At 52.8% G+C, this 26,926-nt stretch overlaps 1 long non-coding RNA gene across 1 annotated transcript in view; it reads right to left on the bottom strand.

The window, feature by feature from the left end:
• Positions 1–13,925: 13,925 nt before the first annotated feature.
• The window catches only part of LOC132431531 (uncharacterized), a 77,526-nt gene continuing 64,525 nt past the window's right edge, over positions 13,926–26,926 (bottom strand). Inside the window, exon 3 of the long non-coding RNA XR_009520768.1 lies at positions 13,926–14,139. This is a non-coding gene — a long non-coding RNA (uncharacterized lncRNA). The remainder of the gene's footprint in view (positions 14,140–26,926) is intronic.

Raw genomic sequence — 26,926 nt, forward strand, 5'->3', positions numbered from 1 at the left:
TTTGCCAGTGAGGACACCGAGGTTTTGGGAGACAAAGTGCTGGCTCTGGGCTGACCAGATCTAGGGCCCGTGGCTCAGCTCCACACTAGTCAGCCCACTGCAGGGCCCTGACCACCTGTTAACCCGTTAGGTGGTAGTCTTGTGTAGGAGGACTCGGGATATAGATGGTGGAGAAAGGACAGCCCCAGCCCGCTAGCTGTTCTCAATACCTGCGCACACATTCTCTGGGCCAACCCCTCTGAGCCTCACCTTCCTCCTCCGCACCTTGGAGATGCTAATGAAATGAATAGTACCCACCTCAGCAGCTGCTGAGAAAGAGCAATGGAGAACAGGCCCTGAGCACGGGGCCAGCCCACGCAGAGGGCTCCTTCCTCGTTAGTTACCCCTGTCATTGTCACTGCCATCCTGACGGGTTGCAAGTTCCCTGCTTCAGTCAACTCTGGAGGAAAACCAGCCAGAGACAGTCCACGTGGGGGGTCAGCGCAATGCAGTCGGGAGGTGCAAGGAGGCCAGCCAGCCCTGTCACCAACCCTCCACCTGCCTCTCTTTTCCTGAAGCCTGCAATTTGGAGATAATAGTAATAATAACACCGCACATTTGGAGAGACCTCTTGTTAGCATTTCAATTCAATTCTGCAAATATTTACTGTGTGCTGACCACGTGAGGAGCCTTCACATCGATTACCTTCTCCTAACTGGCCAACCCCTCCCCTTGGCCCTGGCACACACGTGCATCCACACGCAAACCCATGTGTGTACGTGTGTGCACATGCACACGTGCACACGCACGCAGGTGTGAGCACAGGCACCTATCACATACATGAAGGGCTGCCGCTTGCCCTCTCCCTCCTCTCTCAGCCTTCATATACGTTTTACCCTTAATTTAGGACATTCGCCTTAAACTCTAAGACTCTCAGCAGGCTGGGACCCTGACCTCCTAAGTCACTCTGCAGAGGGTGGCTGGGCAGGATGGTAGGAAGGCACTGAGCTGGGTGATTAGCACATGGACTTGAGAGTCAACCAGCCCCAGTTCAGATCCCTTCTCTGCTGCTTAGCAGTTCAGTGTCTCCGGATGAGTTGCTTAATCTTTTTGTGCCTCAGCTTCCTTATCTGTAAGATGGGGAGGATGATAGTAGCCACCTCATAGGGTCATGGAGGAGTAACAGGACAGCACACCTGGCCGGTGCACCAGGGGTGATGGTGATGATGGTATGATGACAGATGTGTCACCTGGTCTAGTGGAGAGCTGATTCCTCAGATAATGACATCTGAGTATCATTGTGAGGGATCCCAGCTAAAATATATTTTCCCTTATCAGTCTGCGATCAATGCCACTATCAGTATTTTGGGTTAAGGTATTTATCCTTTATTTAACTATGCCTGGAATTCAATAGCTTATCATCATCAAGTGAATGAGTTTAGCAGATCCCTTATAATTTGACTCTAGTTATGGGATGGTGCCCCTTTCCTTCTTTAGAAAACATCTCTTTTTAAATTAAATTAATTTATTTTCGGCTGCACTGGGTCTTCATTGCTGCGCGTGGGCTTTTCTCTAGTTGTAGTGAGCGGGGGCTACTCTTTGCTGCGGTGCGCGGGCTACTTATTGTGGTGGCTTCTCTTGTTGCAGCGCGCGGGCTCTAGGGTGTGCGGGCTTCACTAGTTGTGGCTCGCGGACTCTAGAGTGCAGGCTCAGTAGTTGTGGCCACAGCATGTGGGATCTTCCCAGACACGGGCTAGAACCCGTGTCCCCTGCGTTGGTAGGCAAATTCTTAAACACTGCGAAACCAGGGAAGCCTGAAAACATCTATTTTTCTGTGCTTTTCTGTGCTTCCTATGTGCTGAGTGTCAAAGACACAAAGGTGAATAAGACACAGAACCTGCTCCCAAGAAGCTCCCTGCCTAGAGGTGGAACACACCATGGCAGCCAGTGAGAAGAGCTATGATGGCCGTAAACGCAGGAGTTGAGGTTGGGGGTGTGCTGGTTCCAGGAGATGGAGCGGAATGAGTCTGGGAGGAAATGAGTGCTCAGTCTCCCAAGGTGATGGTGGACATTCCCGGCTGAAGGGCAGTGGGACTTTGTAGACAGGGCCATGCTGGGGGGAGAGGAGCGGGGGCAAGACCATGGTGGGGACAAACTGCATCTACTCCGAAGTTTTCCAGAGGCCTCTCTGCTGCCCTGCATTCTCCACTCCATCCTGAAGTAGACAGTGAAGAAGCAGCTGGCTTCCTTTTAGGGACCTCGTGTATTGAAAAATACACCTCTTTTAAACATGAGACTCAGGGCTTCCCTGGTGGCACAGTGGTTAGGAATCCGCCTGCCAATGCAGGGGACACGGGTTCGAGCCCTGGTCTGGAAAGATCCCACATGCCGCAGAGCAGCTAAACCTGTGCACCACAACTACTGAGCCTGCGCTCTAGAGCCCGCGAACCACAACTCCTGAGCCCGCGAGCCACAACTACGGAAGCCTGCGTGCCTAGAGCTCATGCTCTGCAACAAGAGAATCCATGACAGTGAGAAGCCTAGGCACCGCAACAAGGAGTGGCCCCCGCTCACCACAACTAGAGAAAAGCCCGCACACAGCTACGAAGACCCAATGCAGCCAAAAAGAAATACATAAATAAATTTTTAAAAATAAAATAAACATAAGACTCTCCAGGAACAGTGAGATGATCCGGCCATGAGAGGTTTGCTGGGCTGATGGGGAAGGGCGATGGCTGTCAGATGATGTCCTGCTCACTGGGGCACATCCCACCTCCAGGTTAAAATTGTGTCTCTCTTTTTCTGCCGTTTGGATACTTTGGAGTAAATGCTCATGTGCTATGACTCCCCTGTCGCCCCCGTTGGTGCAGCCCTTACCAGTTGGCACCAGCTGGCTGCATGGTTCGTTCACCTGTGCTGTTGTAGTGCTCCTTGTAACAACCAGTGTAGCGTTCCCTTTATTTTCCTGAGGTTCAGAGAGGTGACGTGCTTTCTGGCAACAGCAGAGCTGGGCTTCCACCTCCATGACCGTGTTCCTGGCCTGCCCTTGTTGTGTTTCCATTATATGCATCTCAGCCCCAGGACCCAAGAATAGCTGCGATGCCCGAGGAGAAAGAGGTTTTACAAGAGAGGCAAGTCCAGAAGCCCACCCCACCATCCTTCTACCCTGCGCCATCCTCCCTCTCTGGGTTACTTGCCTCCAATGCTCCAGTTTTCCCCAGTTTAACCCTTCTTCTGTTAAAAATAATCCTCTTATTGATGTACAATACACATAGAGACGTACATAAATCATAAATGTAGAGCTTGATGAATTTTGCAAAGCCAACACAGCCATGGAACCAACACTCAGAGGAAGAAACAGAACATTTACTAACACCTTGGAACATCCCATGGTTCCCGTTGCCAGTTACTGCCCACCCACTGCCCCCCAAAAGTAACCACTCTTCTGTATGAGCTTCTAATACCATAGATTTGTTTTGCCTGCTTTAGAATTTGATATAGATGGAATCATTCGATATGTAAACTTTTTGCTTCTTCCTCCTTTCACTGAATATTATGTTTAGGAGATTCACTTACATTGTTGCGTGTATTTATAACACATTCTTTCTCATTCTTTTGTAGTATTCCATCGCTTGAATATACGTCAATTTATTCTGCATTCTAAAACTGTTGAGGTTTGGGACTTTCCTGGTGGCACAGTGCTTAAGAATCCGCCTGCCCATGCAGGGGACACGGGTTGGAGCCCTGGTCCGGGAAGATCCCACATGCCGCAGAGCAAGTAAGCCCATAGGCCAAAACCACTGAGCCTGCGCTCTAGAGCTCGCAAGCCACAACTACTGAGCCTGCGTGCCGCAACTACTGCAGCCTGAGCACTTAGAGCCCATGCTCCGCAACAAAGAGAAGTCACCGCAGTGAGAAGCCTGTGCGCCGCAACAAAGAGTAGTCCCCGCTCGCCGCAACTAGAGAAAGCCCACGCGTGCAGCAACAAAGGCCCAACATTGCTATGAACATTTGCCGGCAAGTAGAATTTCTGGGTCATAGAGAGTGCATGTGTTCAGTTTTATCAGATAATGCCAACGGTTCTCAGTAATTGATGAACCGATTTCTACTCCCACCAGCAATGCATCATAGTTCCATTTGCTCCACATCCTCATCAACACTTTATATTCTCTTTTTCTTTTAACCACTTTGCTGGATGTATGGTGGTGCTGCATTGCGCTTTTTTTTTTTGTGTAAATTTATTTATTCATTTATTTGGCTGCGTTGGGTCTTTGTTGCTGTGCGCAGGCTTTCTCTAGTTGCAGCAAGCGGGGGCTACTCTTCGTTGTGGTGCACAGGCTCTAGGCACTCAGGCTGCAGTAGTTGTGGCTCGCGGGCTCAGTAGTTGTGGCTTGTGGGCTCTGGAGCGCAGGCTCAGCAGCTGTGGTCCACAGGCTTAGTTGCTCTGTGACATGTGGGATCTTCCCAGCCCAGAGCTCGAACCTGTGTGCCCTGCATTGGCAGGCAGATTCTTAACCGCTGTGACACCAGGGAAGCCCAAGATTCATTTTTAAAACATGGGCTAGCACCATCTTGACCTTTGACCTCATCCACTCCCAAATGAAAGATCTACTTTAATGCAAAAGGGCTTTTGTGTCCAAATGTGTCCTTTGACAGCTAAATTCAGAAGCAGCCCTCTGGGTCCCTGTGCAGTGTCCAAGGCAGAGCTCTCAGTGTGTGAGGTCCTGAAATCTGCCTGGCCCACGTCTTCCTGGGAAGTGGTCTGGCACAGAAGGAAAATGAGGCAGAGGGATGAAGCAGCTCCCTTCACCTTTCAGCTGGGATTCTACGACCCACCAAACTCCAGTGACAGGATCTAATGATGCCCTGTGGAGTTCTGACTCTGGTGTTTCCGTTCAGAATTTGAGGACTTCCTGTTTCCTCTGCCCACATTTAGTCACTCAACAGACGTTTGGTTGCCTACTCTAGTCACTGGTCACTGGAGTTTCAGCCAGGGAGAAAACAGACAGCAAATCATGCCCTCATGGACCTCCTTTCTGATGGAGAAAGGCCATTAGAATAGAAATAAGTAAAATGCATAAAGAAAAGTATGAAGGAAGATAATCACGTTATGGAGAAAAATAAAGCAAGACAGAAGGAGAGTAAGTGCTAGGTGGTGTTTTTGGAACACAGGGATGGGGGTTATCCAGCAGAAGCTGCAACCATTGTGGTCTGTAGGCCAGGAGCTGGAGCCATGGAGGAGATGTGGCTGGAGACACAAGAGGGGATAAAAATACTCCAGCTTTTCTCTTCTTCCTGCCCTCCAGTCTCCTGCCAGTGCCTCCTATTGGCTGAACCTGGCCAGCAGCCAGCTGATACAGGAGCTGGTAAGAGCAGTCTAGGGGAGCAGCCCCCTGAGATAGAGAGCAGAGCAGGAGAGAGAAGAACTGGACCTGAAAATGGACCTTCCAACAATGAGACACTAAATGGCTAAAATGAAACACACTCACTAAATGGCTAAAATGAAACGGATGGACCCTACCAAATGTTGACAAGGATGGGGAGCAACTGAAACTCTCACCTTGCAGATGGTGTGTAAGATGGTAAAACCAGCTTGGAAAATTGTTCCAAAATTGTTCCAAATACTGAAGTTGTATATACACCTTCTCTCTGACCTAGCAGTTCTATTCCTAGGGACATACCTAAAGAGAAGTGAGCATCCTCGTCCACAAGGACTTGTACTAGATAGAATGTTCATGTCAGCACTGTCAGTAATAGCCCAAACACTGGAAAGAACCGGTCCGAATATCCACCAACAGGAAAAAGGATTAAATTGTGGTAAAATCATCCAATGGAATAGGCATTATAATTAAAAATTAACTACTGGGCTTCCCTGGTGGCGCAGTGGTTGAGAGTCTGCCTGCCGATGCAGGGGACACGGGTTCGTGCCCTGGTCCGGGGAGATCCCACATGTCTCAGAGCGGCTGGGCCCGTGAGCCATGGCCGCTAAGCCTGCGTGTCCAGAGCCTGTGCTCCACAACGGGAGAGGCCACAGGAGTGAGAGGCCCGTGTACCGCAAAAAAAAAATTAACTACTGCTACATGCAACAACATGGATGAATCTTCAAGACACTACATTGAGTGAAAGAAGCCAGACACAAAAGAGAATGTACCCTGGGATTCCATTTATATAAAGTACAGAGACGGGCAAAACTAATCTATGGTGATAAGGGATCCAAAAAATGTTGCCTGGGGGAAGGAGGATTGGCTGGAAAGGGGCACCAGGGAAACTGTCTGGGATTATGGAAAAGTTCTCTACCTCGACCTGGGGTGTTGATAACTCATTTATATTGGACAAAACTTATCAACCGCACACTTAAGATCTATGTGTTTTTCACTCTATGAAAATTATACCTCCATAAAGGAAGAAAATGCAAAAATAAACCAAAAAACCCCTTAGACCATCGTCTCCCCTCGTCTGCCTCCAGCCGAGCTAGGGCTCCTCACAGGGCTGGGACGGCCGTTTCATCTCTCAGCTGTCAGCCATCTGCAGCCTCTCCCAGCTCTCCCCATCCTGCACACAACAGCAGACCCATCTTTCTAAATCAGCAGTGGGGGTGGGGGTGGGGGTGGGGGTGGGGGGAGCACGCTTGGAGCCCAAAGATCCCAGTTTAAATCTCAGCTCCACGTCTTTCCAGCCGTGTCATCTGGCTGAGCCACAGTGCTTCTTTAAATCTTTCGTTGCCATCTGAAAAATGCGATGACATCACCTTCAGAGGATTGTTGGGAAGATGAAAATGAGGTAGTATCTGGGAAAGAGCTTCAGAAACTGAGGAATCCGGCACCCATAGGGTGTTACTCATACCGCTCCACTGCTTAGGCGCTTTCAGTGGCTGTTGCCTAGCAGCCGAGGCTGGATCACTGTCCCAATTCCTCACTCCCCGCAAAGGGGTTCTACAGCCACACCCTCTGTGACGCAACTCTACTTTCCCACCACCGTGAGGGTGGGCTTGGTCATCTGACTTGCTTTGGCCAATGGCATGTCAGTGGATGTGGCCAGGGTATAGGAATAAAAATGTGGGGTGGGCTTCCCTGGTGGCGCAGTGGTTGGGAGTCCGCCTGCCGATGCAGGGGACACGGGTTCGTGCCCCAGTCCGGGAAGATCCCACATGCCGCGGAGCGGCTGGGCCCGTGAGCCATGGCCGCTGAGCCTGCGCGTCCAGAGCCTGTGCTCCGCAACGGGAGAGGCCACAGCAGTGAGAGGCCCGCGTATTGAAAAAAAAAAAAAAAAAATGTGGGGTTAGGTTTGGTCTCTTGAATTCCTGTGATGGCCATGCTGGTCCAAGGAGACTATGGAGTCGTCTTGAGCCCCACCCACAATTTGTGAGTGAGAGAAACAAAGACTTCTTGATGTAAACCATGAGTGTTCATGTTCATGTGATTTGCTAGGCAGCATTACTGTGGTGATGGCTGACGAACACAGCCTCAAGGTCATCTCCAAGCGGGTCTCCATTCACCTACCTCTCCAGGCCCATTTCCAACAACTCGGGTCCAGTCAAACCAGTCTATCCAACATCCCTTGAAACTTAGCATTCCCTCTCATTCCCATTTGCCTAACTTAATGTTTTATTTTCCATCTCCATCCTTTCTGTTTCCTGAAGGCCAAAGTTTTTCTCCCTTCACTGTGCTAGTCTATATCAGTACCAGTCTGTACCAGCCATACCTATCCTTCAAAAGACAACTGAAGTACTACCTCCCCCCAGAAGCTTTCATTTGCCGCCCACCCTCAGCCCACATCAGCACAGCCTTCCTCTGCTGAGCTCCTGCAGCCCGGCCCTTCGCGGGATGCTGCGCACACTCTGACAAGCACCACCACTGGCTAAGTCTTTCCAAATGAATAGAGATGTCCTTCATCCGTCTGTGGCTTAGGAGTTTTCTGTTAAGCTGTGCTTGGGAAATACCTGTTGAATGAATGAAGCCATGAATCAACAATAGCCCCTGTGTAACTTGCTGCAGAACACCCCGCTTCCTGTGATTTGCAAGTCTAGCTTCAGGCCCAATCTAGCAGTTGCAACTGGGGTGGAGAAAAAGGCAATGAACATCAGCCATCCAGCAAGAGAGAGAGGGTATATCTGCCCCATGGGGTCAAGGGGAAGGGAAGGGCCAAAGCCTAACTCCACTTTTTTTTTTTTTTTTTTTTGTGGTACGCGGGCCTCTCACTGTTGTGGCCTCTCCCGTTGCGGAGCACAGGCTCCGGACGCGCCGGCTCAGCGGCCATGGCTCACGGGCCCAGCCGCTCCGCGGCGTGTGGGATCTTCCCGGACCGGGGCACGAACCCGCGTACCCTGCATCGGCAGGCGGACTCTCAACCACTGCGCTACCAGGGAAGCCCCTAGCTCCACTCTTATCCCTTCCCTGTCCCTATCCCATTCCTTTACCTGTCTCCATCTCTATCTCACTGAACAGCTATACTGACTTCCTATTCTGAGATGAAAACCATCATCTACAGCTGGAATCTCGATTGTCTTACTTATCTTGGTTTTGATCTTAGCGTGGGTGCCCAGTGCTTTGCATCTGTTGCTCAATAAATGTTTAATGCCCGAAGGAATGAATGACATGCTCTTTTCAAGTCTGATTGGAAAATGATTTTATATTCGGCAGTTTGGGGCCCAGTCTCCCTGAGTTTAGAAACATTTAAAAACTCCAACACCAACTATTTTGGGTTTGGGGTGATGACAGCAGAGAGCCCATTCTTCGGAAAGTTAAGGGGCCAACTGGTGGATATCTGTTGTTTGAAGGGGTCTTCCAAGACCAGGGGCCATCTGTTAGAAAGTCCCTCTCCAGAAATATCCCCCGTCTTCACACATCCACCTAATGACAAAACCTTTGGGTTAAAAAGTCCCTCTTTTAAAACTCAGACGCTCTCGATCTGTTTGCTCAAGGTCAAGCTCCCAGAGCAAGGCTGATGGCAGAGTGGGAGCCCCAGTCCAGGTCTAGAGACAGGCAATCAAAGGGCATAGGTTTCAAGACAAACATTCCACATTCTGCACTTTTATCTAAGACCCTGGGGCCAAGAGAGGTCCAGATACGGAAGGGTGGATTACCTTGAACCTCGCTGTAGAGTCCTAGGCCTGGGTCCACACGCCTTCGCGGTGCTGGGAAGGAGTAGGTGCGGGTGTAATCTTAGGTGGGAGAGACTTGCTTCTGGGGATTGGCTGTGAATGCTCTGTGGGGGGGGGTGGATGGGGGAGAAGGGAGTCCCGAACCGGGAGTCCAGGAGAGGAGTGTGGGGTACATGGGGCCCAAGAAAGAGTCTTGGCATCGCTGTGCTTCCAGCCCATTCTGCAAGCCTCCTAGGGCACAGGGCAGGGGTCCCCGGGATTCAACCTTCTCCGTGGGACGCAACCAGGCAGAAATAAAGGAGGAGGAGGCAAGTGTTGAATTAAGGCTTCATAACTCCCGGGGGCTGAACTGAGTGCTCTGTGGGGCCCACCTGAGCCCCGCATCTTCAGGATTTATGCAGTTGCTGCGTCTCCTTGGCGCTCTGCCTCCTAACTCAAGTCATGGGATTATTTATTCCTGCTAGTGTTGGCTGAGAGGGCTGAAGTCAACTCCAGCTCACCCAGAGCCCACAGGGAGCAAGCCGGGGGCTGGGGACAGGGCAAGAGCGCAGTGCACGTGTGCAGACAGACAGACACACAGGCCAGAATGGCCCACAACCCTACCCCCCCGCTCAGCCACGCTGCAAGCCCCAAGCTAGACCCCTGTGCCCACCCCACGGGTGCTTAGGGAATTGCTGAGGTTATTTTAAGGTTGTTTCCATGTCCTTATCTCCCCGCCCCCATCCAACAAACAGTCAGACAGAAAAACAAACAGGCCGGGGCCTGGGCTGTTCTCACGGAGAGGCAGATCCCCTCCTCCCTTCCCCCACTCCCAGACTCTTCCCAATGAAATTCCTCCAGGCAGGGCCCCTATGCTTCTGTTCAGCTCATTGAGCTCACCGAAGGGGAGGACGCTGATGTCCATTTTGAAAAGCTGTTTCCCCCAATTGCTTCTCCTCCCTCGTTTTCCAGGAAGGCACTACCAGGGCCTTGGATAGGACGGGATGGGGCACTTGCTGGCCAGGTGAGCCCCGGCGCTTTCTGGCCATTTGGGTCCGACATCCCAAGTGGAGCGTTTAATTTTGCTGCAGGATAATTTGTGGCCCCGTACGAGATCCTCCCAGAAACACTCAATTCCAGCCTCTGCAGGGAAGGAAACATCACAAAGAGTAGGAAGAGATAAAGCAGGACATTAGGGGTCCATAAGGGGAGAGCGTGCCAGGCCCAGCTAGGGGTGGGGGGCTGGCAGGAACAGAACTGTAAGACTGACTTAGTCAACAAATGTTTATTACTCGGTGGTTACCACGGGCTAGGCACCGTGCTAGGCTCTGCAGAATACAGGTGAACCTGACAGCCTGGCCTGGGCCTCATGGAGCTTAAATTCTAGTTGGAGGAGAGAGAGAAGGCCGGGAGGGATGGATGGAGCAGGGTGAGGACGGACCAGGGAGATGAGACTGAAGTAGGGAGGTAGGACCTGAGGCAGAGCAGGGCTTGGAAGTTCTTATCAGTTCAGATTTTATTCTAACCAAAATGGGAGGGGCAGGAGAGAGATTCCTGGAGCCCACAGCCTTGTAGAGGGAGGAAGGGAACACCTGACATGGAGGTACCACAAGAGGTCTCCTATGAGCTGGGCTTCTGTGAGGGATGCAGTGTCCCACATAGGGGGTGGGGACCGGGGCTCTCCCTGGCAGTCTCAGTGAAGGGGCTCAAAGGCGGCCTGTAGGCCTGGTCAGGCTTCCTCCTTCCCTCCTCCCTCCTCCCCCCTCTCTTCTCTATTCACCAACCCCTACTCCCCCTTTCTTGCCTCTTCACTTCCCACCTTCTTTCCACACTCCCCATCTGGCCTTCCGGGTGCCAGGCAGCCTCTGTCTTCCCATCTGACTCTGGTTAGGGCCAAAGGAGTCCTGCATTTGGGCTTTGGGGCCCTTAGGTCAGCCATACAGCAAAGGCAGTCCAGGTCACAACCAAGACATGACCCCAAGCCTCCTGGGCCAGCTGGAGCCCCGGTCTGAGGAGACGAACACTCTCCTCCATCTGGAACGCCTGTGCCTCTGCCTAGTCCCACCCCCAGCTCAGGCCACAGCTCCTCCTTTATCCCCAGGGCAGGCTGGACATTCTCAGGACAGAGGTCTGAGCTGCAAGAGAGACCAAAGAGACCCATTGCACTATCAATCAATCCATCAATCAATTAACCAGACAGGCAGGGACAAAGCTCCAACTGAGAGGTTCACTAATCTGGAGAATTTGTGGATGTCTAATCAAAATGGAAACTCCGCTTTGCTCTGCGGGATAAAAGTGCCCTATAGGTGACCATTCGGCACCTTTTGTGTTTTGCCCTGGGGGTGGGGCAGGAGGCAGGGTCCTGTAGCTTGACGATCTGGGTTGGGGGCTAGTGAATGAGTAGGAAGTTGGGGGGTGTCTCTGTCTTTCTCCTCATTCATACCTGTCTTCTTCTAACACAGATGGTGGGAGGAGGGAGCCGTGAACTTCAGGCCAGGCCTTAAAAGTTGGTGGCTTGGGTTCAGCCCAGTGCCTGGAGGACCCAGAAGCCCTTTGGAGGGTAAGGTAAGTCCCACCCTGCTGCACGTCTACAACTGCATCCCTTCTAGAGCGGGAGGGGATCGTGGGGTCACCACAGTCCCCGGGGGCCCAGGAAGCGGCAAGAGGGACCAGCATCTGGAAGCAGAGTAGTGACCCAGGTGTCCCAGCGCTGCACCCTGAGCCTTTCTTGGACCCACACCGGAATCAGCTCCCCCCCTCCCCCACTGTCCAGAACAAAGCTGGCAGCGGCCACTCTATCAAAGCGCTCCGCAAAAGCCCTGAGGGGCCCTCGGCGCTTGGATCCGCTCCGGCCTGGGCCTGGGCCGCATCTCCAATACCTCCTCCTCCTCCCCACAGGCTCTCCTGTCCTCCCCTCCCCTCTCCCTGCGCGGAAGCGTCCGTTCGCGGTTTTCCGACGGTCCTGCTCCTCCCGCCCAGTGGCTAATCCCGCAGGTTGAGCAACTAGCCGGCTCCGGCGCCCCGGAGACTGCGGGTCCTCCCCCTTCCGCGCCTCGCAGTGCCACGGCCTTGAACTTCGCCTGCCTGGCGCCGACCCCTCTCGCTCACGCTGTCCTGCAGGGCTTTGCACCCCGCGTCCCGGAGCCCCGCGCCTAGACACCGGCCCGAGGACACGCGGCCGGGCCCTGCTCGTCCCCCAGGACGCGGGCGCAACGAGGTGCTCGGGAACCCCCAGACTCTCCAGGTTATAGGAAGGGGGCGTCTCCTCTCGCTCAAGCTCGGTAGCGAGACTGTGGGGAGAGAGGCGTCCCACGAGGGCCTGGGCCGACTGAAATGCTTGGGTTTCTCTGCCTTCTAAGCTCAGCGTCTTTGCGAGATTCTCGAAGGTCGGGATGTATTTGTGGAATGCGGTCGGAGGTGAGGGTGCTCGGAGGCACTCGTCCCAGAACCCGCGTGTGTGTGCGCGCGCGCGCACACACACACACACACCCTCCCCAGGCTACTCTTAACTCTTGGCAATCTCACTTTTCTCTCTCTCACGTGACTCCCAGTTTTGCCCCTCTTAGCAGCGTTTTTCCCAGTATGATTCCCGCTCCCCGTCCTCTCCCATTGGTCAGCACCTACTGCTTTCTTTGTCTGTCTGTCTGTCTCTCTCTCTCTGTCACCGTCTCTCTCCCTCACTGGGGGTGTTTATGTAATTGTTTTCCTGAGCTCCACGGCAGGCTCTCCTGCCGTCAAACTCTGCCATCCCCACTCGGCCTGTGTAATTTAAAGCTATAGTTAAATTATGACTTCTCCGGACCTGTTGTGGCACCTACGCCTGAGCCTAATTAAATGATCACATCCATTCTGAAGGCAGCTCTCTTCTCCCCTCCAACGTTAATTACAACATAAGAGGCTTTAATGGCCCGCCTCACCTCCAGCTCCTGGAAAGAAAGGTCAGGCGATTAATTTTCGTCATTAATCTTTTCCCAATGTGGACACTGTGCTGTCACCGGAGCCTATTAACCCCCCTTTGTTCCCCCTTCCAGCCTCCCTCGCCCCTCACCCCCTCCTCCCTGAGTGACTGCAAAGAAGGAAAATATTTAAGAATCACTTTGTCTCTCTGGCTTTTTTTTTTTTTACCCTTTTCCTGGAGACAGCTTCTCCTTGGGGGGCTTGAGGGTGGGATACAGGGAGAGGGGCACCAAGTTCATTACCCGGCGGCTTCAAACTGCAGGCCCTTCATGTCTAAAATGTTATGAGTCCAGGAGTCAGGCTGGGGAGCAGAGAGGCTGGGTCCGTGGCATTCCATCACTCCTGGTGGTGGTGGTGGGGAGGGGAGGGGAGGGCCAGGGCCTGCCATCCTTGTGCGGAGGGAGAGATGAAGATGGTGCTGTCACTGGTCCATCCCCCACTTGGATCCTCACAATAAAAAAGAACCAATAAGGAATGTGTTGACACCTGGGTTTTACAGTCTGGTGTAGACAAGTTTGCTCTGTGGTGATCTAGATTTTTTCCGCCATCACCTCCCCTTGTGCTTTGCCCCTTCCTCCCTCACCCTGCAGCTTCAGCCCCATTAAATGGAGGATAATCTAGATTTCTGCAGTTGCAGAGGGCTGAGCAATGGCCACCCCGTCTGGAGAAGCCAGTCCTAGACCCATCCCTCAGGAACTGGGTGTCCGCCAGCCCTGATGGTGGTCCTGGGCTCTGAGTAAGGGGGAGTGAGTGGGGAGGGGCAGCAGGGTGGGCTAGCAGATAGGGAAGGACGGAGGCGGCCCTGAGGGTGTGCTTTCCCAGAACCCCGAATCCCAGTAGCAGGCCAAAAGGAGGGAAAGAAGGAGGGTGAATAAGTTCTCTGCAGACGGCTTTTATTCCAATCCCAGAATTTATTTGAATTAAAGTCCTAATCCAGGGCTTCCCTGGTGGCGCAGCGGTTGAGAGTCCGCCTGCCGATGCAGGGCACGTGGGTTCGTGCCCCGGTCCGGGAAGATCCCACATGCCGCGGAGCGGCTGGGCCCGTGAGCCATGGCCGCTGAGCCTGCGCGTCCGAAGCCTGTGCTCCGCAACGGGAGAGGCCACAGCAGTGAGAGGCCCGCGTACTGCAAAACAACAACAACAACAAAAACGGTACTTAAAGTTCTAATCCAGAAGAGAGTCCCTGGGAAGTGGAGGGGTGAGGCTGGGCCAGGCAGGAACCCAAGAGGTACGGGCAGGTGTGAGCAGTTCACAGCCTGGTTGTGTCACTGCTCTCTGGAGGGCCCCACTCTGTCCCCTGAGAGAGCGTACCCGGGCCAGTGGCGGTGATGATTAGAAAGTGACAAAACTGGAGGGGTGGGGTTTGCGCGAAGGGCGGGGGCCCATGCACCTGAACTCATGAGCCCAGATTGGCCATATTCCTCGTCCCCTCATAATCAGTGCCCGGCCCACACATTCCACGCCAGCTCCCTGCAAGGCTCCCAGGCACGTTCACACCATCTGTCCAAAAAGACCAAATGACACACACTTTCCATATCTGAGGAGATTCAAGAATCCCCAGGGGTGGCTCTGCTTGAAACACAGACCCATCACCACAACGAAGGCTAAATTAGCCATCCCTCAAACCCCGGAAACCCAGGGCTGCAGTGATTTCTAGAACTTATGTTCCCCTAGGTAGAAAGATGCTAAGTGTGTGTGTGGGGGGGGGTTGGGATGTCGTGGGAACCTGAGACTCCCCAGCAGGGAGGAAAGGGCAGCTTGGCCCCAGCACACACTGACCCTAATGTTGGAGTTAGGAGAGGCCCCTTTGGGAATCCAGCCAGACTTGTGCAAGGCCTCCCAGTTCTGGACTGGGGCAAGCAGGAGGGGGGGAATCCAGTTTGCAAAAGGGACTTGGAAGACCCCACCAGTGACCAGAATTGTCTCGTGTCCAGCAAGGCTGGTGGTGTCCAAATCACTGGCTTTTAGAAAGAAGAAACTTCTAGGAAACTCGAGAAGAGTTGGCCAGGACCCAGGAGGCTTAGATTCCTCTGACAGAGGCCTTCTTTCTAGGAAAGTGTCCCCTCTCCCCTCCACCTCCCCAAACCTGGCTCCTCCTGGCATCAGCCACAAGGTGGGCACCTGCGTCTTCCTGTGGCCCAAGAGCAAATCCCCCCATCCGGAGTCAGCCTCTCCCCTGACACCCCCCCAGCTCCACCCCAAGGACATTGGGTACATCACGTCCACAGAGCCCTGCACAGCCGGATAATAATAATTAATAACAATTAGGAACAATAAGGAATCCCGGTGCCCAGTCAGCCCAATGTGCAGCCTCGGCTTTTTTCTTTCTTCCCTTTTTTTTTTTTTTTTTTACTTTAATGAAAACAATGATTTGACTTTGAAGAGAGTGACTTTTTTAAAGTGAAAGCTGGATTGAGTTCCTCATCCGCCCCCCTCCCCCCTTGCCGTCCCCCTTCCCTTCCGAGCTCCTCCTCCCATCTTGCCCCCCCATTTTTCTCTCTCCCCTTTTTCTTTTTCTTTTAATACTCTGCGTTCTATCATGCAAATCCCCTTTCAAATTATGAGAGTATTAGAGCCATCAACGGTAATGTCACCGCCACAAAATGAGAGTGGGGACTTAAGCACCTAACGAACAATGAAATGTGTGAGCCCTGGGACAGGACAATTAAGAACTGGGCTTAGCCAGCCAGGGAAATTTATTGCTATCAAATCCATATTTCTATTTTCCCCCTGAACAGTAACCTATTTGAATATGATTAAAGGGTTTCATTACGGCAGAGAGAAAGGCCCATGTCCTGCAGTTCCTGGTGAGCTCGCAAACACAGGCTTGGAGCCGGGATGCCCCTGTGAGGAGATGGGTGGGGGTCGGGGGGAGGAAAGGAGTGGAAGACCCAGGGGTCCAGAAAGTGAACATTAGGGGGCTGACTCCCTGTAGAGATGAGGCTGGCCGAGGAAGGGGTTGGCTGGAAAGGAGGTCTGAGACGCTTTGGTTCTCTGACTCTTTGCAGAAGGTGCTGGAAGGATCATGAGCAGATGGGGAAACTGAGGCACTGAAAGGTTGAGCCACTCAGTGATGGCCACTCAAATTAGTGATAATGGGGGAGCCGGGACTGGATCCAAAGCCAATGCTGGTCTCCCTCTGCTTCCTCCCTCCCTCCCCATCGCCCTCCTTCCATTCCCTCCTCCCTCTATGCGTTCCCCCGACCCCACCCAGTGATAAATGCTATAAAGATACACTAGAAACGTGAGCAGCCGTCCCGGCGGGGGAAGATTTACAGTCCATCCGGGTGAGGAGATGAGACCAGTCAGAGGAGGCCGAAAGCAGATGGAGGTGGTGGACGGCTCACCGTTAGGACGAGCCGTGATGATGCCGCGTCCTGAAGGGGTTCAGGATGGGTTCAGAGGGGCCGGTGTGGGCTGGAGTGGCTGCAAAAGGCTCTGCTCTAACACAAACAGATGGCAGAGAATTTTTCTCCCCTAGAAGTCTGCATATTATCATTCTTCTCCATGGCAGAAGCTTAATAAGATCCGGCCATCGCTCCTTCCTGCTTTCTCAGCTGCAGGAACCAAACCAGTGATGATCATTAACAATGATTCCAATAAAACCACGTGGCTCCTGTGCATTTGTGTATCGTTTTAGTTGTAGGGAGCTTTCACACCCCTCCTCTCATTCAATCCTCAAGACAATCCTTTAAAGGGGGCAGGGCCGATGAGTGAGATTCAGAGGTTAAATAACTTGTCCAAAGTCACACAGGTAACAAATGACAGAGCTGGAATTTGAACCCGGGACAGTCTGACTCTAACATCCATGCTCACATACATGTGATGAATGGCAGGCCTACAGCCATGCTCACACTTTGGTCCAGCAAGCTGCTGTCCACCCCACAACTTTGGCGGCTTCATTCTCGCTGGAATCCCTGAAGGAGAGGATGGTGGCCCAGCCAGACAGATCACCTGTATCAGCCTGGCAGTCAGAGGGTGATGGATGTCGTGGGAGATTGCCCCCATGGGAAGTGCACACTCATGCCAGCAAATGGAGAATCAGGCCAGATGGGAAAGAATTAAGTGCTGCATTGTGTGGTCCTGAGCTGGGAGGAGGCTGAGATCATGCAGGGAGCTCTTCTCCAGAGTGTGGACCTTGAGATGGTGGGATTTGCAGGTAGAGCCCTGGCCTTCTGGACGGGCCCTGGACTTGAAGGGGAGGCCTTGGAAGAAGTGGCCGGCAGGCTTTGAGGATCTGAGAAGGGACAGACTGAGTGGCGTGATGAGGGCGGAGGGCAGGGTTTAAGTTCAAGGCTGGATGTGTTCCTTGGCCCTTCTGGCCTTTCTGGTTCCCTGTCTCACTCCCCTGACACTTCCCCTGTCCCCGCTGGGAAACCCGACGTCTCATACCTGGCTCTTCCAGAGGCTGCTGTCTTGCACCCTGGGAAGCTGGATAAAGTGACATTACTAACACTTGGATCTGCCCTGTGCCATCGGGGGCCCATTCTCTGCCAACATATGCTGCCCTGGTACACCTGAAAATTGGGCTTCACCAGGGCAGGCGGGTGGCATACGGGGGGTGGGCCAAAGGTGGGAGAGGATCCCTTCTTGTACCTGGCAGCACTATGCCAAAGTCTCCTTTCCCTCCTTCCCTATCCAGTTTGTACTAACTTCCCCCATTCGCAAGCCCCCTCCCATTACACCCTTCAGAGTCGGTTCCTTCTTGCGTTCACTCCTCCATTACTCCTGCATCCATCCGTTCAACAAATATTTACCAAGCACACGCTGGGATATAAAGATGTTGGCCCCAGCATCCTTGTTTTCAAGAAGCTCATCATCTATTAGAGAGAGGGGGAGGCACACAGCAAAGAATAATGAGCACAGGATTGAGGGAGAGGTTCCAACTGGACACACACACCCTCTAACGGAGCAGGGCAGACATTGTCCCCACTCAAGAGGTGAGCAAACTGAGGTTCAGAGAGCTCAAGTGACGAGCCCAAGGTGGTGGCCAGTGTGAGAACCAAAACCTGGCCACCCGCTAAGCTATTTGCCATTTCTGTCTCTCTCTATTTCCTTCCTGTCCTGCCTTCCCTCAAATCATCTAATCTTAATATTCAGTCTTGGCCTCTGTTCCTCCACCCACACAAGGGTGTTGGTTAAACTAATAAGCCCATATACTGACCCACTGGGATCAACGCTGGTCATAGCAATGGAGCAGGGTCCTGGAGGTCCCCTGCTGGGCCAGGTGCTAACGTTTAGCTGCTGAATCTTGGGGAAGTCCAGTAAGTCCCAGGGCAGTGGCTAGGATGGTGGGGAGTTGGGTGTTCAATGGGCTAGGGGCAGTGACTATTGACTAACCAGTATGGAAATGTTAACAACCAGTACAGGCACACTGGTATATAGCACCCAGCTCTCAGCATTATGTCCATCCATCCATCCATCCATAAGCCCATTCCACCCCACCCTCACCCACTAGTATACATGCTAGAGCACTGTAAGGGAGAATCTAGGAAGTAGAAGACGAGCTTCCTTCTCTCTAGGAGCTTACACTTGAGTTGGGGAGCCAGGACAGACCCACTCAAATGTTCAGCAATAGCCCAAGAGGTGTCTCGGGGTGGCCCGGGATGGGCTGCCTAGCACCTAGTTCACGCCTAAACGGCTCAGAGCAGACGAAGAGTACGTGTGTAGATGAGGCCAGGGAGGCTGCCACAGCATGACACGCCTTTGAGCTGGAGCTTTGAGTAAATGAGGATAAATCTCGCGGCTCCACCAGCCTCTTGGGGATGTCACCTGCTCCTTTCTCCATCCCCAATGTGCACGTCTAAATACCGGTTTGCCGTGGGCCTTGCCCACAATCCACCTCAGAAACTAGAGAGTGGGGACCCAGAGATGCCGCTTGCTCCCACCTTGACCTCTCTCTGCAGCAGGCACATTGCCTCCTGAGGGGAAGGAGCCAGCCTGTGGTTGGATTCACAGCTCACCACCCCCCCCACCTCCCTTTTCTCCCCATCTCTTTCCTTCCTGGGGCTGTCAGTTTAATGGACAGGTGTTTAATTCCAGCCTGTCAGGTGCCTGGAAATGCCAGCATCACTGCACATCAGTTTGTGGAGCCTGATCTTAAAAGAACAGCGAGAAGCTGAACTCTGCTATCTGCAGCTCGGTCCTCTCTGTCTGTGTCTCCATCTTATCGGGCAATGTAGTTGCGCCTTGCTCACTGGTGTTTTCCTCTGGGGCAGCTGGGCTCACAGAGCCTGTCAAAAAACGCGAAAAGCTTCTCCAAGTGCCTCCAATGGAGATCGGATTCCCAAGCACTAGGTATCATCAATTATGTCCCTGGAACGCACTGGGCCTGCTTTTTAACTATTAAAATCATGTAGTAGTTAAAGCACACTGCTCCTGCAGCCCCGGGGCAGAGAGGCAGCTGTCAGCTTCTCCAGCCAGCTTCTCTCTTCTGTACCAGCCCTACTCAGGCACAAGCCAGGAACGGCATGAGCCTGGGAAATACATAGAGGCAGCCCCGGGAATCTGCCCAGAAGCTTGGACGTGAGGGTCAGAGCATGGTCTGGGGTTCACTGTCTTGCTAACTCCAGCAGGACTTGCCACCCAGCTCCTCTATCAGTCTTTGGGAGAGTCTCAGGGCTGGGGGGTAGGGACAGATCAGAGATCAGAAAGGAGAACCCAGCTGTGGCGGTTAGGGATGAAGCTTGGGGAACTGGGTCAGGACTGGGGCCCTCTGGGGCGTATCAACTACCACCAGAGGACAGCAATGAAAGCACTTGCGTAGCATCGCGGAGGGTCATCGGGCTCACTCTGGCACACGGCTTCCCTTCTTCCTTTCCTGCCCACCTATACCCACTCCCCTCCTCGCTTATCTATTTCTTTCTGCTTTGACACCTCCTACCTGTCCCCCTACCAGACCTCCACCCACCCACATACCCCAACAAGGCATCACGGTTCCTAACGAAATGGAACCACTGCCAGATGAAATATATTACTATTAAATACTTAATTCTTCTAGTGAGCAGAGAGCAGGCAGTATGAATACAATTATTAAAGAAAATTACTTTGGCTGATCAGATATTTCTGCATACTAATTTCTGACCCCTCTTCCCTCACTCCCGCTTCGCATCCCTCAGAGACCAGTACAGATAAAATTCCATCACAAATAGCTGATTACCGAGGCTTGCATTAAAAATCACATTTCCCCCCTGCCTCTCTCTTTTCTGTGCCTTCTCTATGCTGACGTCCTTGCTGGAGAAGCGGTATCCCTAGACACCAGCAGCCACTGGAAAATATCTAGGGAGACCCTATTCCCTCTTCCTCTTCCTCTCTCTCCACATTTTCTCCAATGTCAGCAGATCCACTATTCCAACCAGTTCCCTAAATGGACAGAAGACCCTGTAAGCTCAAGGGACCCTGCTCTCAGCTCCTCAAACATCTCATCACAGCCTCATCCTCCCATGTTCTGTGCTTAAGGACATGGCGGTGCTCCCCACCAACCAAGATGGCTGACTTTGTACTGAATGGGGACATCCCGCTCTTAGACAGGAACAGGAAGTGTGATCAGAGGCCCCGCCCCAAAGGGTAGGGACTTCCTAACTTCAGAGCTTTCTGATTGGCTGAGATGTAGGCTTCTTTGTAAACATCTGGGGAATACAGAGTGAGGCGATTCATTCATTCATGGCTAAAGTCAGCAAACTTTTATGTGTGTATAGATGTGTATATGTATCTCCAATGTCTAACTCAAAATTATACTTGAACTTTCAGTGCCTTGGTTTTCTTATCTGCAAAATGGTAATAATAGCAGTACCTACTTCATATGATTATTGTGAGGAGTAATGAGTTAATACACAAAAAGCACTCAGAATACTGCCTGGGATGTAATAAGTACCATATAAGGGTTAGCCATCATTACTATTATTGTTACTATTATTACTATTGATGCATATATAATTTAAAAATGTACTCCCCACCCACTCATGAATGACTCCTCCCGTAATTTCCTCATCAGGGGGAGTTTCTCCAAGCTTCTTTCCCAGATTCTCACTGGGCTTAACTAGGTTCTCAGTGCCTCCCAGATCCCACTCACAACCATCCCTCAGCCCCACACTGAGCACTGGCAGCAGAGCAATTATCAGGGTTCTGGCAATCAGGGGTGGTGAGGGGAGCATGCTAAAAATACACCCAATCCCCACAATCCCATAAACCTTCAATTTACCTGCTTTTATAAAAAGATGCTTCCTTAGGTGTCACCCGTGGAAGGTATAATTACAGCTTGGGAACGTTAATTCCCTTGCTCCTGATACATAGATCACTGCTCTGCAGGGCTCCTGTCCTCCCCAGAGCCTTGGGAGGGGAGATGGGCAGGCGGCCTGGAGGGAGTCAGGTAGGAGGCAATGCCAGGCCTGGAGACCTGCAGGGATGTGCCCTTAAACCAGATCACCTTGGTGGGACCAGTGGAGCTGGATGAGGCTTGGAGGGAGTGCCCTCTCATACCTGGCTACCCACAGGAACCCCCTGGGGGGCTGGGGCTGGAGGGGGAGGACACCCAGGACAGAGGCCCTGACAGCCTTGTGAGGAAGTGGGAGCCCTGCTCTATCCCCCTTCATCCCACCCCCTCTTCAGTCTTTTCTCAATACGACAGCCAGAGGGATCCTTGTGAAACCTTAGAATGAGTTCCCCATCTCGCTCAGTCATCACAGTGGCCTCAAGGTCCGACCCATCCCCCTTCCCTGCTGTATTTTTCTCCTCAGCACTTAACAGCACCTACTATTTTTCCTTTTTTGTTTTCTTTTAGTGTAGATCGCTCACTAAGATATAAATTCCATGAGGACAAAGATCTTTGTCTGTTTTGTTCACTGTTTTGTTCCCAGGGCCCAGGACAGCACGAGGCACATAGTAGGTGCTCATTGGGAGTTTGTGAATGAAGGTGATTCTTCAGGATTTCCAAGCAGAGGGAAGAGGAAGGGCAAAGCACAAAGGCATGGAAGAGGAAGGGCAAAGCACAAACGCATTTGGCAAACTTGAGTGTTTCTATATGTTTGCTGCACGGGAACACTCATGGAAAAGAGGAAGAGATGACAGCAAAGCTGGTGTGACATCTGTCTACAGAGAGGGCAAGTAGGAGAGAGGCAACATAAGTAGATTTGTGTTTCTGGAAGATCCTGGGGGCTGGTAGAGAGTGGATTACAGCTGAGCACGACTGGAGGCAGGATGACCAGGAAGGGGGCCCCTTTAGATTTGCAGGAGGGAGAGGATGAGGTCCTGGCCCAAAGCAGGGGTGCTGTGGATGGAGGTGAGTTTCTAAGAGAGACATAGGGGTTTGGAGTGAAAAGCAAGGTAGCAGGCTTCTTCCTCCTTCTCCAAAGCTGGTCTTTCTGGTCCCCAACCCTAGCCAGGCTGTCCCCAGGTCTGCCCCTGGGAGACCCTGGCCTTGCCTCTGGCCTCTGTCTAAATTCTGCTCATCCTTCAAAGCTCAACCCAATGCCTGCCTCTGGCTCCAAGTCCTCTGTGTCACACTGGTGTTCTCTGAATGAATGACTGGTTTTCCTCATCGGCCCACTTGTCATTGCCTGTCCCCAGTGACACGGACACATTTCACGAGGGCGTTTCTTGAGGGTAGGGATTGTGGCACTTCTACTGCAAGCCTAACAGAATTACACAGTGATTTAGAGCCTGGGACTTTTGTCTCTGGCTCTCTTGGGTTTAAATCCTGAGTTTCCCACTTTGTAGCTAATTGACTTATTTATTTATTTATTTTTTTGGCGCATTGGGTCTCTGTCGCTGCCTGCGGGTTTTCTCTAGTTGCAGCGAGCGGGGGCTACTCTTCGTTGCGGCGCCCGGGCTTCTCATTGCGGTGGCTTCTCTTGCTGTGGAGCACGATCTCTAGGTGCGAGGGCTTCAGTAGCTGCAGTGAGTGGGCTCAGTAGTTGTGGCGCACGGGCTTAGTTGCTCCGCGGCATGTGGGATCTTCCCGGACCAGGGCTCGAACCCGTGTCCCTTGCATTGGCAGGCGGATTCTTAACCACTGCGCCACCAGGGAAGTCCCGCTCATTGACTTTAGGTAAGTTGCTTCCCCATTTGTAAAATGGGAATAAAAATATTATCCCCTCACAGGATTGTCCTGAGGATGAACTGAGTTAAAGCATGAAATAGGGATGAGCATGACGTAAAGTGGCTTTACACGCTTCCGCAGCACCAACACGTCTCCTGTGTTGCACGTCACACACCTGCAAACATTTAGCCAAGTGCCTCATGATGATGGCTGATGCTCTGTCTTCCCCACTGGGAAGCACCTTGAGGCCAACAACCAGTAGAGCCCAGCACAATCCCTTGACATAGTCATAGCTGTTAGATACATATGTGCTGAATGAGTGGATGGTTCTAGTGTTAAACACTTAACACATTGAATTCAACTGAAACTAAGATGCCAAAGAAGAGAGAAACCTACTCAAGCCAGATGAAGCCTGGCTCTTCCCAGGAATTCTGGTCTCCTGTGGGGGCTTCCCTGGAAGGGTCTGTTTCATCACACCCGTTCCTAGAAGGGATAAGTAGATGTCCAAGCCTTGACCCCTCGGCTGGGGCCTTGGCCTAGGGCAGGGTGGACACAGCCTGTGGAGGAGTGACCTGACTGAGTCTGGAGGGAGGTCCTGGGGTGCCTGGCCTCCCACCCCGCCTCAGAATGGAGGATTCTGGGATCAGAGGCAGGGGTGGGGCTCAGCCTGCCAGACCCTCTGGGGAGCTGGCAGACCCGAGCCTCTGCGGAGCACTAGTCCCAAGGCTGTATATACACAGGGCCAGGAATGTTTATTTTTCCTTATTGACTTTCTCCAAATAAACCCCTGGCCAGCAGAAAGGGGCTCCCGGCCGCAGCTGTTTACCCAGTGTTTGTGATAAAGAGGCTTCGCCATAGCAACAGGTAGCAACGTGCAGCCCTTAGAACATGGCCGGGCCTTGCAACCGGGCTGTGTTTACTCAAAGGGGAAGAGAAGGAGGCAGAGGGAGGGACGATGGAAGGAAGGGAGGAAGGAAGGAAGGAAGGAAGGACGGAAGGGAAGAAAGAAGCAGGAGACTGGAGGCTGGGAAGTGAACTGAGGGGACACCAGGGAGGAAGCCCCGGAAGGAGTGTGGTAGGTTTCTGTCCTCAGCGAGGCTTCCGCTGAGAGTTCCTGGTGGGCCCAGAGGAGGGAAAGCCATCAAGTGACATGCAGGGAAGCGTGTGCCCCGCCGGGTGTGGGGTAGCTGTGAGCACAGTGCCTGTGCACAGGAGACGCCCAACGTGGGCTTGTGTGTCCTGGTGAAAATGTGGGTCTCGGTAATTATGTATTTAAGTTACCCTGTGTGTGTGGGTGTGTGTGTACACACGTGTCCTTTCGCACTGGGACAGGAGGGTGGATTTGTCTCCTAGGGCTGCCGTATTACCACAGACTCGGTGGCTTACAACAACAGGAAGTTATTCTCTCATGGTTCAGAAGACCAGATGTCTGAGATCAAGGCTGAGGCAAGCCTGGTTGTGTCTGGAGACTGAGGGAGCGTCTGCTCCATGCTGCTCTCCCAGCTTCTAGGAACTGCCAGCCATCCTTTGTGCTCCTCGGCTGTGGAGGCATCGCTCCAACCTCTCCTCCCCCTGTCACATGGGCTTCTCCCCGTGTGTCTCTGCGTCTGAGGTTGTTTCCATCTTATAAGGATGCCAGTCATTGGACTAAGGGTCCACCCTAATCCAATGTGACCTCATCTGATCTTGACTAATCTGCAAAGACCTTATTTTCAAATAAAATTATATTCACGGGTATGAGGGGTTTGGACTTGAACATGCCTTTCGGGGGACACAATTGTACCTATGACAGGGTGGCTGCACGAGGGCAGGGGCGGCTGTCAGTAAAGCTTGGGTGATAAACCCACATGCAAGACTCTTAGAAAGCGGGCAGCTCCCTCACGCCCTCACCATCCTTCCTCTGTACAAGGGAGGTGTGGGTCCGGGGAAGGGCGAGGGCGCGCTGTCTCATCCGGGTGAAGTCCTCAGGCGGTGGGGAGAGAAGGGGATGTGAGGCATCAGCAGTGGTGCCCGGGGCCTTGTCCCCATTTCAGTTGTGCAACTCTGGACACATTACTTCTTCCCCCAGTGCCTCTGTTTCCTCATCTGTCCAACAATACCCACCCCACAGAACTGTGAGAATCAGAAGGCTGTTGGCACGATGCCTGGCACACAGCAGGCACTACTCAAAGTCGGAGCCATCTTTGTTATTTTCACGGGCCTTGGCTTTGCCATTGGGGCCCATGGAAACCCGCTTGGGAATGCCCCCCAGGACTGTGTCCCCTCCTGCAGACGGCAGCCTCTGCTCCAAAAGTTGGCACAGTGACCCCAGCACCCAGGGGGTCACGATTGGATGTGGGCACCCCTGGTGGAGTCTGTGCCAGAGACCTGGCGGGGGCGGGGGCATCAGCAGGGATCTTCCAGAGAGACATGGGGCGCATCACCTAAGCACACAGACGCACACCTGCGCCCCTCCGCTCCTCGAGCGTCGGCACCAAGGGGACCCAGGCCAGCACCTGGGTGTGTGCAGGGAGTCGGTGACCGGGTTGAAAGCCCCCCCTGCCACACACACATATGCTCCCCCACAGAGACATGTGTGCACTCTCAGACACATCCATATACACCTCTCACACACACACTTTACGGACATACACACCTCACAGACACACAGACACACACACACACCCCTTGTGGACTTCCTCCCACAGGCAGGCACAGCCCCAGACTTCAGCCCCAGGGAGCCCATCCCCAGTCCCATAGGTCTGGAGAGTCCACACAGCACGTGGAAACCCACATCTATTGGTTCACACACATCTTTCTTGAACACCTACTAAGCTCCAGGCACTGTTCTAGTCACTGGAGAGACGGCAGGAGACACTCCAAGGAGATTTCACTCTAGTCAGTAAGAAAAATGAATAAGGAACTTATTTCGTGGATGAGAAGGAATTTACTGCTGTGGACAAAAACGAAGGCGGAAAAGAAGCCAGAGGAGGACGATCTTAAATGCGTCCTCTGCTCCCGCCTGGGGCTCCCTCTTTCCCCCCAGTGCCAGGGCGTGAGCCAGAGCCCCTCAGGCCTGCCCCTCTGCCCTGGGGATGGTGATCAGTGAGACAGTGCCCAGGGGCTCCGGCCTGCAGCCAGCATTCCACCCCTCCGCCACCCGGGGTGGGCTGCGCTCGCTGAGCTCCCCTGCTCTCTTAGCTGCAGCGTGTCATCTTCCTCATTACTATTCTAATCCTCATTACAGGGACCTGTCCTCGAGCTCAAACACAACAACCACGCAGGCTGTTATACAGCTCCGTGGGGAGACAGGGCGTTTTTCTGGAGCTGTTGGGGAGAACAGTCAGAGTGGCACGGGGAGGAAGAGTTGATGCCGTCTGGAGTTTCTTGCGGGGGGCGGGGGGGGCGTGCAGTCCCTTCCGGATGTCAACTCTTTCTCTCCTCTGTCCTCCCAGCTCCTATTATCATCCTTACCAACGAGCGCACAGCTAATTGTTTCCTGCGGGCTTGTGCCTGCCACCAGCTAAGCCAGGAGGACCTCAGAGCCCGGCCTGCCCTCTGCCTTCTTTATCTTTGCGGCTGCGCACCTGCAGCAGTGCTGGGCACACAGTCGGTGCTCCATAAATGCATGGCAGGAGAGGAACAAAAATAAATGCAGGATTTGGTGGGGGAGAAGCATGGCCTGTTGCCTTAGGCCTCTGACTGGGACAACAGGACATGGGAAGGACAAGAGACAAGAAGCGTCCCCTTTCCTGCCTCCAAGGACCTGTGCTCTTCTAGAATCATAGTCCTTGAGCTTCCGCTGTCACAGTGATTCCTGCTGAATGTGACCTCCTCCTTCCAGGGTTCTCATTTACAAGGCAAATGTCCTCCCTGGGAAAATGAACGTATTTTGT

The sequence above is a fragment of the Delphinus delphis genome, chromosome 10, assembly GCF_949987515.2.
Source record: "Delphinus delphis chromosome 10, mDelDel1.2, whole genome shotgun sequence".
In the NCBI taxonomy this organism is placed as follows: domain Eukaryota; kingdom Metazoa; phylum Chordata; class Mammalia; order Artiodactyla; family Delphinidae; genus Delphinus; species Delphinus delphis.